This window comes from Aotus nancymaae, unplaced genomic scaffold, assembly GCF_030222135.1.
Source record: "Aotus nancymaae isolate 86718 unplaced genomic scaffold, 86718_ANA_hifiasm-v0.15.2.pri h1tg000007l, whole genome shotgun sequence".
Lineage (NCBI taxonomy): Eukaryota > Metazoa > Chordata > Mammalia > Primates > Aotidae > Aotus > Aotus nancymaae.
Window position 1 is genome coordinate 18979669 of NW_026988418.1, and position 12944 is coordinate 18992612.

The 12944-nt window shown below is 37.3% G+C and overlaps 1 long non-coding RNA gene across 1 annotated transcript in view; it reads left to right on the plus strand.

Moving 5' to 3' along the window:
* LOC135272684 (uncharacterized) overlaps positions 1-12944 on the plus strand; it is a 258860-nt gene that overhangs the window by 63560 nt on the left and 182356 nt on the right. The window contains exon 2 of the long non-coding RNA XR_010340686.1: positions 7086-7139. This is a non-coding gene — a long non-coding RNA (uncharacterized LOC135272684). The remainder of the gene's footprint in view (positions 1-7085; positions 7140-12944) is intronic.

Below are 12944 nucleotides of genomic sequence, written 5' to 3' on the forward strand. Positions count from 1 at the left end.
ATGTACATATGCTATCTTGGTACCTGCATATACAATGTGTAGTCATCAAAGTAAGAGTATTTGGGATATTCATCACCTCAAACATTTTTCTTTGCTTTGTGTTGAGAATGTTACAATTCTTCTAGCTATTTTGAAATGTACAAATATACAATAAATTATTATTAACTATAATTTTCCTACTGTACTATTTAATACTAGAACTTGTTTTTTCTAACTATAGTTTTGTACCTCTTAACCAATCTGTCTTCATTCTACCCTCCCCTCTTCCCATCCCAGCCTTGGTAACCACTATTCTTCTCTTGACCTACATGAGATTCACCTTTTTAGTGCCAACATATGAGTGAGAACATGCAGCTTTTGTCTTTCTGTGCCTGGCTTATTTCACTTAATCTAAGGACCTCCAGTTCCATCTGTGGTTGCTGTAAATGACAGGATTTCATTCTTTTTTATGGTTTGATAATATTCTGTTGTATATAAGTATCGCATTTTCTTTATTCCTTCATCATTGATGGACACTTACGTTGATTCCATATTGTGGCTGTGGTAAATAGTGCTGCAATAAACATGAAAGTGCAGATATACTGATTTCCTTTCTTTTGGATGTATACCCAGCAGTGGGATTGCTGAATCATATGGTAATTTTATTTCTAGTTTTTTGAGAAATATCTATACTGCTTTCCAAAATGGCTGTACGACCTTACATTTTTACCAACAATGTATGAGCATTCCCCTTTCTCCACATTCTTGACAGCATTTGTTATTTTTTATCTTTTTGATAATATCCATTCTAACTGGGGTGAGATGATATCTCGTTGTGGTTTTGATTTGCATTTTTCTGATCAATTTCTCTGATGATCAATGATTTTGAACATTTTAAAAATATACCTTAATACTAGAACTTGTTTGCCCTGTGTATGCCATCTTTTGAGAAATATCTGTTCAGGTCTTTTGCCCATTTTTAGATCTGAATTGTTATTATTTTTTTTGCTGTTGAATTGTTTGAGTTTCTTATATGTTTATATATTCTGGTTATTAATCCATTGTCAGATGGGTAGTTTGCAAATATTTTCTCCCTTTTTGTAGGTTGCCTTTTCACTTTGTTGTTTTCTTTGCTGTGCAGAAACTTTTTAAGTTGATGTAATCCCATTTGTCCAATTTTGCTTTGATCACCTGTGCTTTTGAGGTCTTATTCAAAAAATCTTTGTCCAGACCAATGTCCTGTAATGTTTCCCCAATGTTTTCTTTTAGTTATTTCAATTTTCAGTAGTTTCAAATCCTCCATTTAAGTATTTAATCCATGTTGAGTTTATTTTTGAATATGGTGAAAGATAGAGGTCTAGTTTCATTCTTCTGCACATGAATTCTTCTGGCTTTCCCAACACCATTTATTAAAGAAACTGTTCTTTCCTCAGTGTATGTTCTTGGCACCTTTGCCAAAATTGAGTTGGCTGTTAAGTGCATGGATTTATTTCTGGGTTCTCTATTCTGTCCCACTGGTCTACGTGTCTACTTTTATACTAGTACTATGCTGTTTTGGTTATAGCTTGGTAGAGTATTTTGAAATCAGGTAGTGTGATACCTCCAGCTTTGTTCTTTTTTGCTCAGGATTGCACTAGCTATTTGGGATCTTTTGTGGTTTCATACAAAATTTAGGATTAGTTTTCTATTTCTGTGAATAATGTTATTTGTATTTTAATAGGAATTGCATTGAATCTTATAGATGTTTTGGGTAGTGTAGATATTTTAACAGTATTATTCTTCCAATCCATGCATATGGGATATCTTTGCTTTTTGTGTGTGTCCTCTTCAATGTCTTTTATCAGTGTCTTATGTTTTCCTTATAGAGATTTTTCACTTCTTCAGTTAAATTTGTTCCTAAGTATTTAATATTTTGTAGCTCTTATATATGGGATTGTCTTCTTGATTTCTTTTTCAGATTGATCACTGTTAGTGTATATAAGCACTATGGATATTTGTGTGTTGATTTTGTATCCTGCAACTTTACTGAATTTGTTTCTCAGTTCTGAGTTTTTTGGTGGAGTCTTTAGGTTTTTCTAAATATAAGATTATGTCCTTTGCAAATAAGAATAATTTGACTCCTTTCTTTTCAATTTAATTTGTTTACTTTTCAAAGAACTTTACATAAAGACAATCATATACTAAGTAATTTTTAATGTCTAACTTATTTTCCCTAGCATAATTATTTGAGTTTCATCTGTGTGTTTTTTATTGCCAACTAGTATTTAATTGTGTAGATATACTAAAATTTGTTTATTCATTGCCCCTGTTAATTTACATTTGTTTTTGGTTTTGTTTTTTCCAGTTCCTGCCTATTGCAAATAAAGCTGCTAGGAACATTTGTATACAGATCTTTTTATGAAGTATGTTTTATTTTTTCTTGAATAAATTCTTAGGAGTGTGATGGCTGGATCATATGGTAGCTCTATGTATAACATTTAAAAAAGCCACTGAACTATTTTCCAAAATGGTTATAGCCTTTTACATTCCAACTACCAGTGTATGAGAATTTTAGTTTTTCCACATACTTGTTAACACTTAGTATTGTTAACTTTTAATTCCAGCCTTTCTAATCAACATTTAGTAGTTTCTTATCTTAATTCATATTTTCCTAATGACTATGATGTTGAATATCTTTTAATGTGCTTATTACTTATACATATATTAATATTTTCTTTTGTGCAGTGTATATTCAAATCATTTTCCAATTTTTAAAATTAGGCTTTTTGATTTCTTAATATTGAATTTTGAGAGTTCTTTGTATATTCCAGATACAGAGTCTTTATCAGGTTTGTGCTTTGTGAATATTTTCCCTCAGACTGGTAGCTTGTCTTTTCATTCTTTTAAGTGTGTCTTTATCAATTTATTCTTTTTTTTTCTTTTATGGATAATAATTGTTGTATCATATCTAGGAAATTTTTGCTTGATACAAGGCTACCCAGATTTTTCTTCATGTTGGTTTTCTAAAAGTTTTATGGTTTAGATTTTACATTACGTTTTCATCTGAACTATTTGAGTACATTTTTCTATATGGAATGAAGTAAAAACAAAAGTTAATTTTTTTGCATATGAATATCTAATTGTTTAAGCACCATTTTTTAAAAAGACTGTCTTTTCTCCATTCAGTTGCCATTTATTCTTTGTCAAAAATCAGTTGTCTATATAACATGGGTCTATTTCAGGATTCTCTGTTTCATTTCATTGATCTATTTGATTATTTGTCTAATCAACAATAGTCACACTGTCGTGATGACTATAGTTTTGTAATGAAATCAGGTAGTGCTGGTGTTACAACTTTCTTTTTATCAAAATTGTTTTGATAATGCCAGATCCTTTCCATTTTCAAATAAATTTTAGAAAGCCTATCAATTTCTCAAAAAATACATGCTGGAATTTTGGTTGGGATTGTGTTGAATCAGTAGGTTAAGGGGGGAGTGTTATTGTCCTAATAATATTGAGTCTTCTAAATGCTGAACAAGACATATGCAGCTTTTCATTTATTTAGGTCTTCTTTAATTTCTCTCTGCAATATTTTGTAGTTTTTAGTGTATAGCTTCTTCATATCTGCTGTCAGACTTTTCTCTAAGTATTTAATGTTTTTAAAGCTATTGAAAACTGCATTTTAGAAAACTTTCTGATTATTCATTGCTAGTATATATAAATAAAATTGATTATTTGGGATATTGATAATGTATTCTTCAACCTTGCTAAACTCACTAGTTCTAGTGCAGTTTTGTAGAGAATATTGAATATTCTCATAGATGATTATGTTATCTGTGAACAAGGAGAGTTTTGTTTCAGTTTGTAAGCTGGAAAACTTATAATTTATATTCTTGCTATTTACACTTGCTGGAATCTCCAGTACAATGTTGAATAGGTGGTGTGAATAGATGTCATTGTCTTATTCCTGATTTTAGGAAGAAAAGTAGTCTTTTATGATTAAGTATAATTTTATCTGTAGATTTTTCATAGATGACCTCTATCAGATTGAGGAATTTCCATTCTTTTCCTTGTTTGCAGAGAATTTTTATCAGAAATGGATTTTGGATTGTGTCAATTTTGTTTTACATCCAAAATGGTTAGGCTCTGTGTCCCCACCCAAATCTTACCTTGAATTGTAATAATCCCCATGTGTCAAGGGCGAGAGATAATTGAATCATGAGGGCAGTTTCCTCCATGCTGTTCTCATGATAGTGAGTTCTCACGAGATCTGATAGTTTTATAAGGGGCTTTCCACTTTGCTTGGCACTCCTTTCCCTTCCTGCCACCATGGGAAGAAGGACATGTTTCATTCCCTTTCTACCATGATTGTGAGTTTCCTGAGGCCTCTCTAGCCCTGTGGAACTGTGAGTCAATTAAACCTCTTTTCTTTATAAATTACCCATTTTCAGATATGCCTTTATTAGAAGCATGAGAAGCAAATAATACAACATCTTTTGAGATATTTAGTTTGTTCATATAGTGAATTGCACTGACTGATTTTTTGAATGCTAAAACAATCTTGCATTCTGGAGATTAACCCTACTTGGTCATGATGCATTGACCTTTTTCTATATTGTTTAACTGATTTTGCTAAAATTTTGCATCTATGTTTGTGAGACCATTTACATTTAAAGGGATTCTTAATATGCTTAGGTTTAAGCCTATCATCCTGCTGTGTGTTTCCTATTTGTTCCATCTGTTCTTAATTTTCTTTTCCCTTTCTTCTGACTTCTTTTCGATTTTTTTTATGATTCCATTTTATCTCCTTTTTGGCTTCTTTGCTACAGTTCTGTTTTGTTATTTTAATGGTTGCTTTATAATTTATAGTATACAGAGCAATTTGCTGTTCTCCTTGTGGAACTTAGAACAGGAGTGAAGAAAGGTAGTTTTGATCTTCGCCTAGCCGCCACCATGTTTCCTCGTGGGCCCAAAGCTCAGGGATACCTTGGGTTCCAATACTTCACTGGGTATGGTGTGCTCAGTGTCATTTTTGATATTCAGTGGGGTGGTTTATTCTGTTTTTTAAAACTATAGTCAGTTTCTCTTCAATTATCATGCAAGAAGATGTTGGAGAAGCCACAAATCAAGAGGCACCTTTTGGAAATCTACCAGGAAGGTTGATGGAGCAACCTGGAAATACAAGGTCTAACAGCAGGAAAGCGTTTCAAAAAGCCTGGCTCAGACCCTTGTAGATGCTGAGGGACCACTGTAAATGGAATTATCTAATATATGTATATCTTTTGTGTCTGATGAGCTCCCTTTTTTAATGTGACTTAAGATTTATGCTTCTTGTATGCAATTATAAGAACACATTAAAAATATAATGAAAAAAAGTATGTAGATGAAAAATATAGGAAAGGAGGTAATTTTAAATTTTAATGATCTTATTTTTAACTGAAAGGACATCCATGAGAAGTGAAAAAAAGAGTTAAAAATCAAGTAAAGATAAAAGCCTAAGAGTTGAAACACAATAATGAAATAGCCTGGAAGAGAGTAAAAATAAGATAAAAGACTAGAAAATGAAGGACACCAGAATATGCCACCTTGAATTCTACCTCTTTGACATATGGACTGTTTTGACCTAAAAGCAATTGAGAATCAGAAGAAGAAGGAAGAGCTCTTTACCTCTTTTTAACTGCTGATGGTATAAATTTCTCCTTTTTGCAAAGGAAATGTACATTTATAAAGGAAATTTACATTTGCAAGTATATCTTCTCTCAGGAAGAAATCTTCTCCTTGGGACAGCTCTTATAACATCAGAGCCTCTTACTTGCATCACAAAACAGCCCATGTGTGTCACACAGTCCCCCCTCACCTTCCCATAACTTACCTCCTGTTTCCAGAAGCCAAAACCCCACTTTTCTGCTCCCAGAAGCCCAAACCTGCCTTTCCTTTGTTTAGCCTAAGATGGTATACAAGCCTTAATCATCTGGTCACTTCCTTAAGTTTTCATTTCTTTGTGAACTCTGCTGCATATGTATATAATTAAATTTGTTTTATCCCCCTGTTTCATATTAATTTGATTCAAGTGTCCAGCCAGTAAAACAGGAGTATAAAGAAAGGTTTTCCTTCCTTACAAAATCAATGGATACAAATATGAAAATAAAAGACATAAAAAATGACCGTAGACTATAACAGATGAGGTGAGAAAGTTAGCATGTAAGAAGATTTTTTTTTAAAAGTATGAATAAGAATTAAAGAGCTAAAAGTATAAGGGTGAAAAGTTAAATAAAATGTACATAGCCGTAGTTAAAGGATCATATAAAATGTTTTTTTAAAATAATAAAAATTTAAAAAATATGAGAGAGTGGGGAGAAAGAGATTAAAACAAAGTGTGTAAACTTTAACACAATTCTTAGAGAGGCAGAGTGCCTGTTTAAGCAGCAGAGACTCTGGTGGGCAAAAGTGAAAATGGTGGACTTAACTCTTCCACCTTCTACCTGCCCAGAGGCATCACTTCTGTCAAACAGTTGGCAGGGACAATGACTTTGGGTGATGTTTTAAGCTGTGGTCACCATAGTCTTAACATTCCTCCCAGGTACATGGGACAACTCAATGAGTTGCCTGACTAATCAACACTTAAAAGCCCTCAGCACCTTGGTGGTACAAGATGGGTATTTGCTAAGTGTTCTAAAGGATTAGGTGCTGGGTGGAAAGGAGCAAAAGGAGACCTAACATAGTGTCCACTCCCAACCCCACCTCCCAGGAAATTACTGAGGGCAATTTCCTAGACAGTGATTTTATGATGGTGATGATAATGTAAATCACAAATATATATTTGTCCCTAAAATGTGTCTAGCACTGCACTAGGCATTTTCCAACAGATGGCCTCATTTCTAAAGCTCTCAACAACCTTGCAAATGCTGCATTTCATAGATTCTAAGACTCCATGTTTTCACATGTTAGCATCTCTAAGATCAGGTAGAATCTTACAATCTATGTGATGAGAACCTTATATTGTGATTTAATAGTCAAGTGTTTTGTTTCTCTCTTGCTAAGTGTACATAAAACAATAGTGAATCTTACAGTGTGTGGTGTGTTAGATTTGATGAAATACAGTAGATGTGATTTTCCTTGCTTTCCAGATGAGAAAACAGATACTCTGAGAGGCCAAACAAGCTGTCTGACATCATATGCTGGTAAGTGCCTGTTGTGACATACATACTCCAAAACTTGTTCTTTTTCTCTCCTGGAAACCCAAGTGCTAAAAAGTACCTGATCTGCACTGGGGAGGCTGAACCCCAGAATGTGAGAGCTGAAAAGCTCCCAGGAGTCAAGCTTGTGCTCGGCACCAGGACAGAGGTGGCCCTGGACTCAAGGTGTGGCTCTCTCCTCCCCGTTCACTGTACCACACTGTCTCTGTCCCAAGACCTTGTTTCTGCTTTTTCTCTTTCCTATGTTCCTCTCCCTGCCTTTTTTTGACACCCTTTGGTGTTTTAGATGTTTGTTACTTTTTGCTTTTCTCTTACCAGCTGCTGGTTTCACCAAAGAGACACCAGCAGGGTGAAAATATCAGGCTCCCATATTCTTTTTCTTTTGTTCCTTTCCAGTTATGTGACAGCTGGCTGGCTACCTCTGGAAATGTATTATGGCCTCTGAGATTTGGTGAATTGGAGAAGTATGAGCAGACACATACAGCTATTGCCTTACCAGGCCAGGAGAAATAATATTATCTTCTTGTGGGAACAGTTTATTCTCAGAGTGCTTTGATTTAAGCTTACAAGGAGAAATGCCCAGTTATGCAGTAATTTCCCAGAATATTCTGCTTTAGCTGCCTGGCAGTCCTTCGTGCTAAATGATAATGGCCCACATCTGGAGAAGCCTGGTGGGGGTCTCCCTGGATGCCTTGGCTTTCTGGATTCAATCAAAGTGTCTTATCATTCTCTCACAGGTGCTTGGAAATGTAATGAACTTGCAGAGAGCAAATGAATATGTAGAGCTGAAAGGGATCCTTTGATCTAAGCCCTTTATTTTGTAGATAAGGAAAGGGAGCCCCAGAGAGGTGAAGTGGTTTGCCAAAGTCACCCAGCAGATTATGGCCAGGATTATAATCTAGGTCACTGACTTTAAAGTCATCCAAGGGTTTTCCTTCAAAAGAGCTATAGAGACTGTACAGTAATGTTTGATGTGACTCTTTCTCATAAATCCTTCTTGAGCCTGAGCAAGCCACTTGTTTGCACTATATATCAGCTTTCTGACTCGTCTCCTTGCTTCCAGCTCTCCTCACAATAATAAACATCTTTATTAGTGTGAGATTCATCTTCTTGGTTGAGCTTCTAATCACTGCCTCTCCCTCTTCAAAATACTTGGAGGCCCCCGAAGAATAAAACCCAACTTTCTTGGCCTTGAAGCGTCACTTGGTCTGGACCACTTCACAGTATTTCCTTAGTGTCCTCACTCAGCCTAAACTGCTTGCTGTTTTCTTTTCAAGCCTTGAAGACTTTGCTCATGTTGTTGTATCTACTGAAACATACTTCTCCATAATTCCATCACTCCTTTAAGCCCTGGCTTTTTGTCAGGGAGGCCCATTGGGGCAGATCCTGGGAGGAGGCAACATGATGGATGCTGCAAATTTCCTATTGGCAGACTTCTCTGCCCACTGAGTTATGCAGGCAAGTGGTCACCACGAGGCAGTCCACTGCAGGGCATTCAATGGAAAGATAGGAAAACAGTTTGGGGACAGTCTGGTAGCAGATGGTAGGTAGGCAGTGGGCATAAAAGCAAGCCATTTGACAGAAGATTTCAGAGCTCCAGCTTTTGGGATGGGGCACTGTGGTGTTAGATTCTGGGGACACAGAAGCAGACCACACAAATGTGGCCTTAACTGCAAGAAACTTGTAGTTTGGTGGGTAGGACAAATGTCAGAATAGGTGATTTCATCAAATACTCAAAACCTTATAGTTTTCATTTTACGAATAAGAAAACTAAGTCTCAGAAAGGTTGAAAAATTTCCCAAGGCTGCCTAGCTCATCAGTTTTAGAGACAATTCCAAAGCTATGCTCCCTTCAGACATAATATTGTTTCTGGGGGTACAAGGAATCAGAGCTGAGTGGTGAGACGATGACGTGGGCCTGGAGTAAATACTATTATTGTTCATAATAGGGACTATTCATCATGGGAGAACAAGCTTTACAAATGCTAGTTCATTTTAAATTTCACAATAACTCTGCAGTAAGAATTGGCCTTTTTGTTTTATGGATGCAGAAGGCAAAGATTAGTAAAGACAAATAATTTATCTAAAATCACTTACCTACAGTTGGAGAAAGGTGTTCAACCTAGATCTGTCTATCAAATCTACGTTTTTTCCAGTGGACTAGACTGCCTCTTTACCACCAGTTACCTAAAAACTGTCGAGAGCCTCTTTTTTTTTTCTTCTTAAAGGGAAGGAGGGAGGAGAGGAAGTACGTGTTGACAATAAAAATAAAGAGACTAGAAATAGTCTAAGTGTAAAAATAGTAAAAATATCATGTCCACCTAATTCAGATTTAGAAAGCCCACCACAAAGCTTGGTGGGAAATTCTGCCTCCCATCACAGGAACTATCACTTTAAGGCCTGTAGTTCTAATGGATTTGCAGAGTGGGGAGCTTTGAACCACAATCTTCACTTATTTATTATCTTCATTTATTATCCAAGCTTTCTCTTTCCTGCCTGGTCATCCATGTTGATGGAAAATACTTAGAGTCATGTTTAAGATTAATCAAATGAACAGAGATGCCTTTATACACCTCCCTTCTAGAGGCCAACGTGAAGAACATCAAAGAGGCCCAACATGTTCCGGGTCTGATCCTTATTGTTGGCCATATCCAGGGGACTACCTTGACATTGGCACTGCACACTCATGACAGGGTGGAATATCTTGTTCAAAGAGGCCCCATCTCATGCATTTATCTTGGCTTCTCCTTGACAACACTTAATTAGATTCTGTTCTCTGGCCATTTCAACTTTGAATGGAGATGTAATCTCTTGGGTTTTTTTTTTATTAGTCTAATAATTCTATTCTCCTCCCACTCCAGAAAACCATCTTTCCATAAGGCTGAGAACAATTTAACATTTTTATTGTTTTGTGCTTGGTCTAATGAGAAGCTTCTATGGATGTATTATCAATTCTCATGCTGTTATAAGGACATACCTGAGACTGGGTAATTTATAAAGGAACAAAGTTTAATTCTGCAGGGCTTGAGAGGCCTCAGGAAACTTACAATTATGGCAGAAGGGGAAGAAAACACATTCTTCTTCACATGGTGGAATGAAGGAGAAGAATGAGAGCTGAACAAAGGAGGAAACCCTTCAAAGCCCATCAGATCTTGTGAGAACCTACTCACTATCACAAGATTAGCATGGGGGGAATTGCCCCCATGATTCAATTACCTTCCACCAGTTCCCTCCCACCACACAAGAGAATTATGGGAACTGCAATTCAAGATGAGACTTGGGTGGGGACATAGCCAAACCATATCATTCCACCCTGGCCTCCCCCAGATCTCATGTCCTCACATTTCAAAACACAATCATGCCTTTCCAGCAGTTTCCCAAACTCTTAGCTCTTTCTGGCATTAACCCCAAAACCCAAGTCCAAAGTCTCATATGAGACAAGGCAAATCCCTTTGGCCTATGAGTCTAAAATCAAAAGCAAGTTATTTACTTCTTACATACAGTGGAGGCACATCATTGGATAAATGGATCTGTTCCAAAAAGGAGAAATTAGCCAAAACAAAGGGGTTACAGGCCCCATGAAGTCCAAAATCCAGTGAGGCAGTCAAATGTTAAAGCTCCCAAATGACCTCCTTTGACTCCATGTCTCATCCTGGTCATGCTGTTGCAAGAGGTGGGTTCCCATGGCCTTGGGAAACTCTATCATTGTGGCTTTGCAGGGTATATCCCCCCTCCTGACTGCTTTCATGGGCTGGCTTTGAGTGTCTGTGGCTTTTCCAGGTGCACGGTGCAAACTGTCAGAGTATCTACCATTCTGGGATCTGGAGGACAGTGGCCATCTTCTCACAGCTCCTTTAGGTAGTGCCCCAGTGGGGACTCTGTGTGAGGGCTTTAGACCCATATTTCCCTTCTGTACTGCCCTAGTGAGGTCTCCATGAGGGTTCCACCCCTGCAGACTTCTGCCTAGACAACGAGGTGTTTCCATGTATCTTCTGAAATCTAGGTGGAGCTCCCAAATCTCAATTCTTGACTTCTCTACATTTGCAGGACCAACACCATTTGGAAGCTTCCAAGACTGGGGCCTTACACCCTCTGAAGCAACAGTCTGAGCTGTACCTTGGCCTCTTTTAGCCATGCCTGGAATGGCTAGGATGCAGGGCACCAAATCCTGAGGCTGCACACAGGAAGGGGGTCCTGGACTTAGCCCATGAAACCAGTTTACCCTCCTAGGCCTTTGGGCCTGTGATGAAAGGGGCTGTGTGAAGTTCTCTGACATGCCCTGGAGACATTTTTCCCATTGTCTTGGTGATTAACATTTGGCTCCTTATTACTTATACAAATTTCTGCAGTGGCTTGAATTTCTCCCTAGAAAATGGATTTTTCTTTTCTATCACATCACTAGGCTGCAAACTTTTCAAACTTTTATGCTCTGCTTTCTCTTGAATGCTTTGCCGCTTAGAAATTTCTTCTGCCAGATCCCCTAATCATCTCTTTCAAGTTCAGAGTTCTACACATCTCTAGGGCAGGGTCAAAATGCCACCAGTCTCTTTATATAGCAAGATTGACCTTTACAGCAGTTCTCAACAAGTTCCTCACCTCTTTTTGAGACCACCTCAACTTGGACTTCATTGTCCATATTACTATCAATGTTTTGGTCAAAGCCACAAGAAGTCTCTAGGAAATTCCAAACTTTCTCACATCTTCCTATCTTCTGAGCCCACAAAGTCTCTAGAAAGTTCCAACTTTCCCACATTTTTTCTATCTTCTTCTGAGTTATCCAAATGGTTCCACATCTGCCTGTTACACAGTTCCAAAGTTGTTTCCACATTTTTGGATATCTTTGTAGTAGCACCCCGTTGTCTGTGGTATCAATTTACTGCATTAGTCCATTCTCATGCAGCTATAAGGACATATCCATTACTGAGTAATTTATAAAGGAAGGAAATTTAATTGACTCACAGCTATGCAGGGTTGGGGAAGCCTCAGAAAAATTACTATCATAGTGGAAGGGGAAGCAAACACGTCCTTCTTCTTATAATGGCAGAATGAGAACAGAATGAGAAGAAGAATGAGAGCTGAGTGAAGAGGGAAACACCTTATAAGACCATCAGACCTTGTGCAAACTTACTCACTATCATGAGAATAGCATGGGGGAAACTGCCCTCATGATTCAATTACCTCCCACCAGGTCCCTTTCACCACACATGGGAATTATAGGAACTATAATTTGAGATAAGATTTGGGTGGGGACATAACCAAACTATATCAATGGGAGTGCAACATTTCTGAACCCAAAATTCTCAGAACTGCTTTGTACTCCCTCAGGTAAAGATCAATGGTCTAGGGGGCCAGGAAAGCAAGCACTGGATACTAGGCATTATTAGTATAATTTTCTATGTTCTTGTCATAACTATTTTATGTAGCAGGAAATTAAGGCTCAGTGAGTTGTTGAAGGTCACACAGTTAGCAAATATTAGCACTGGGATCCAAACCCGGATCTTTTTAATTCCAAAGCCCAGGCTTGAATAGCTATAGCATACCCTCTGATTTTCTAAGAGACATTATGAAGTAGCCACCATGAAGTTCCCAGTCAGTGGGACTTTGGGTAAGCCAATGTGCTATCTTGAGACCCTCTATATTTTCCCTTTATTTTGCAGGCAAGAAAAGAAACCCAATGTTCCTATAATTCTAAACATTTCATGGTTTGAGCATTGTTTCTAAAGCCCCTCGTTCTCATCATCCAGAACTAAAGCAAAAGAGGTTCACATTCGAATCTTGCCTCATATGTAAA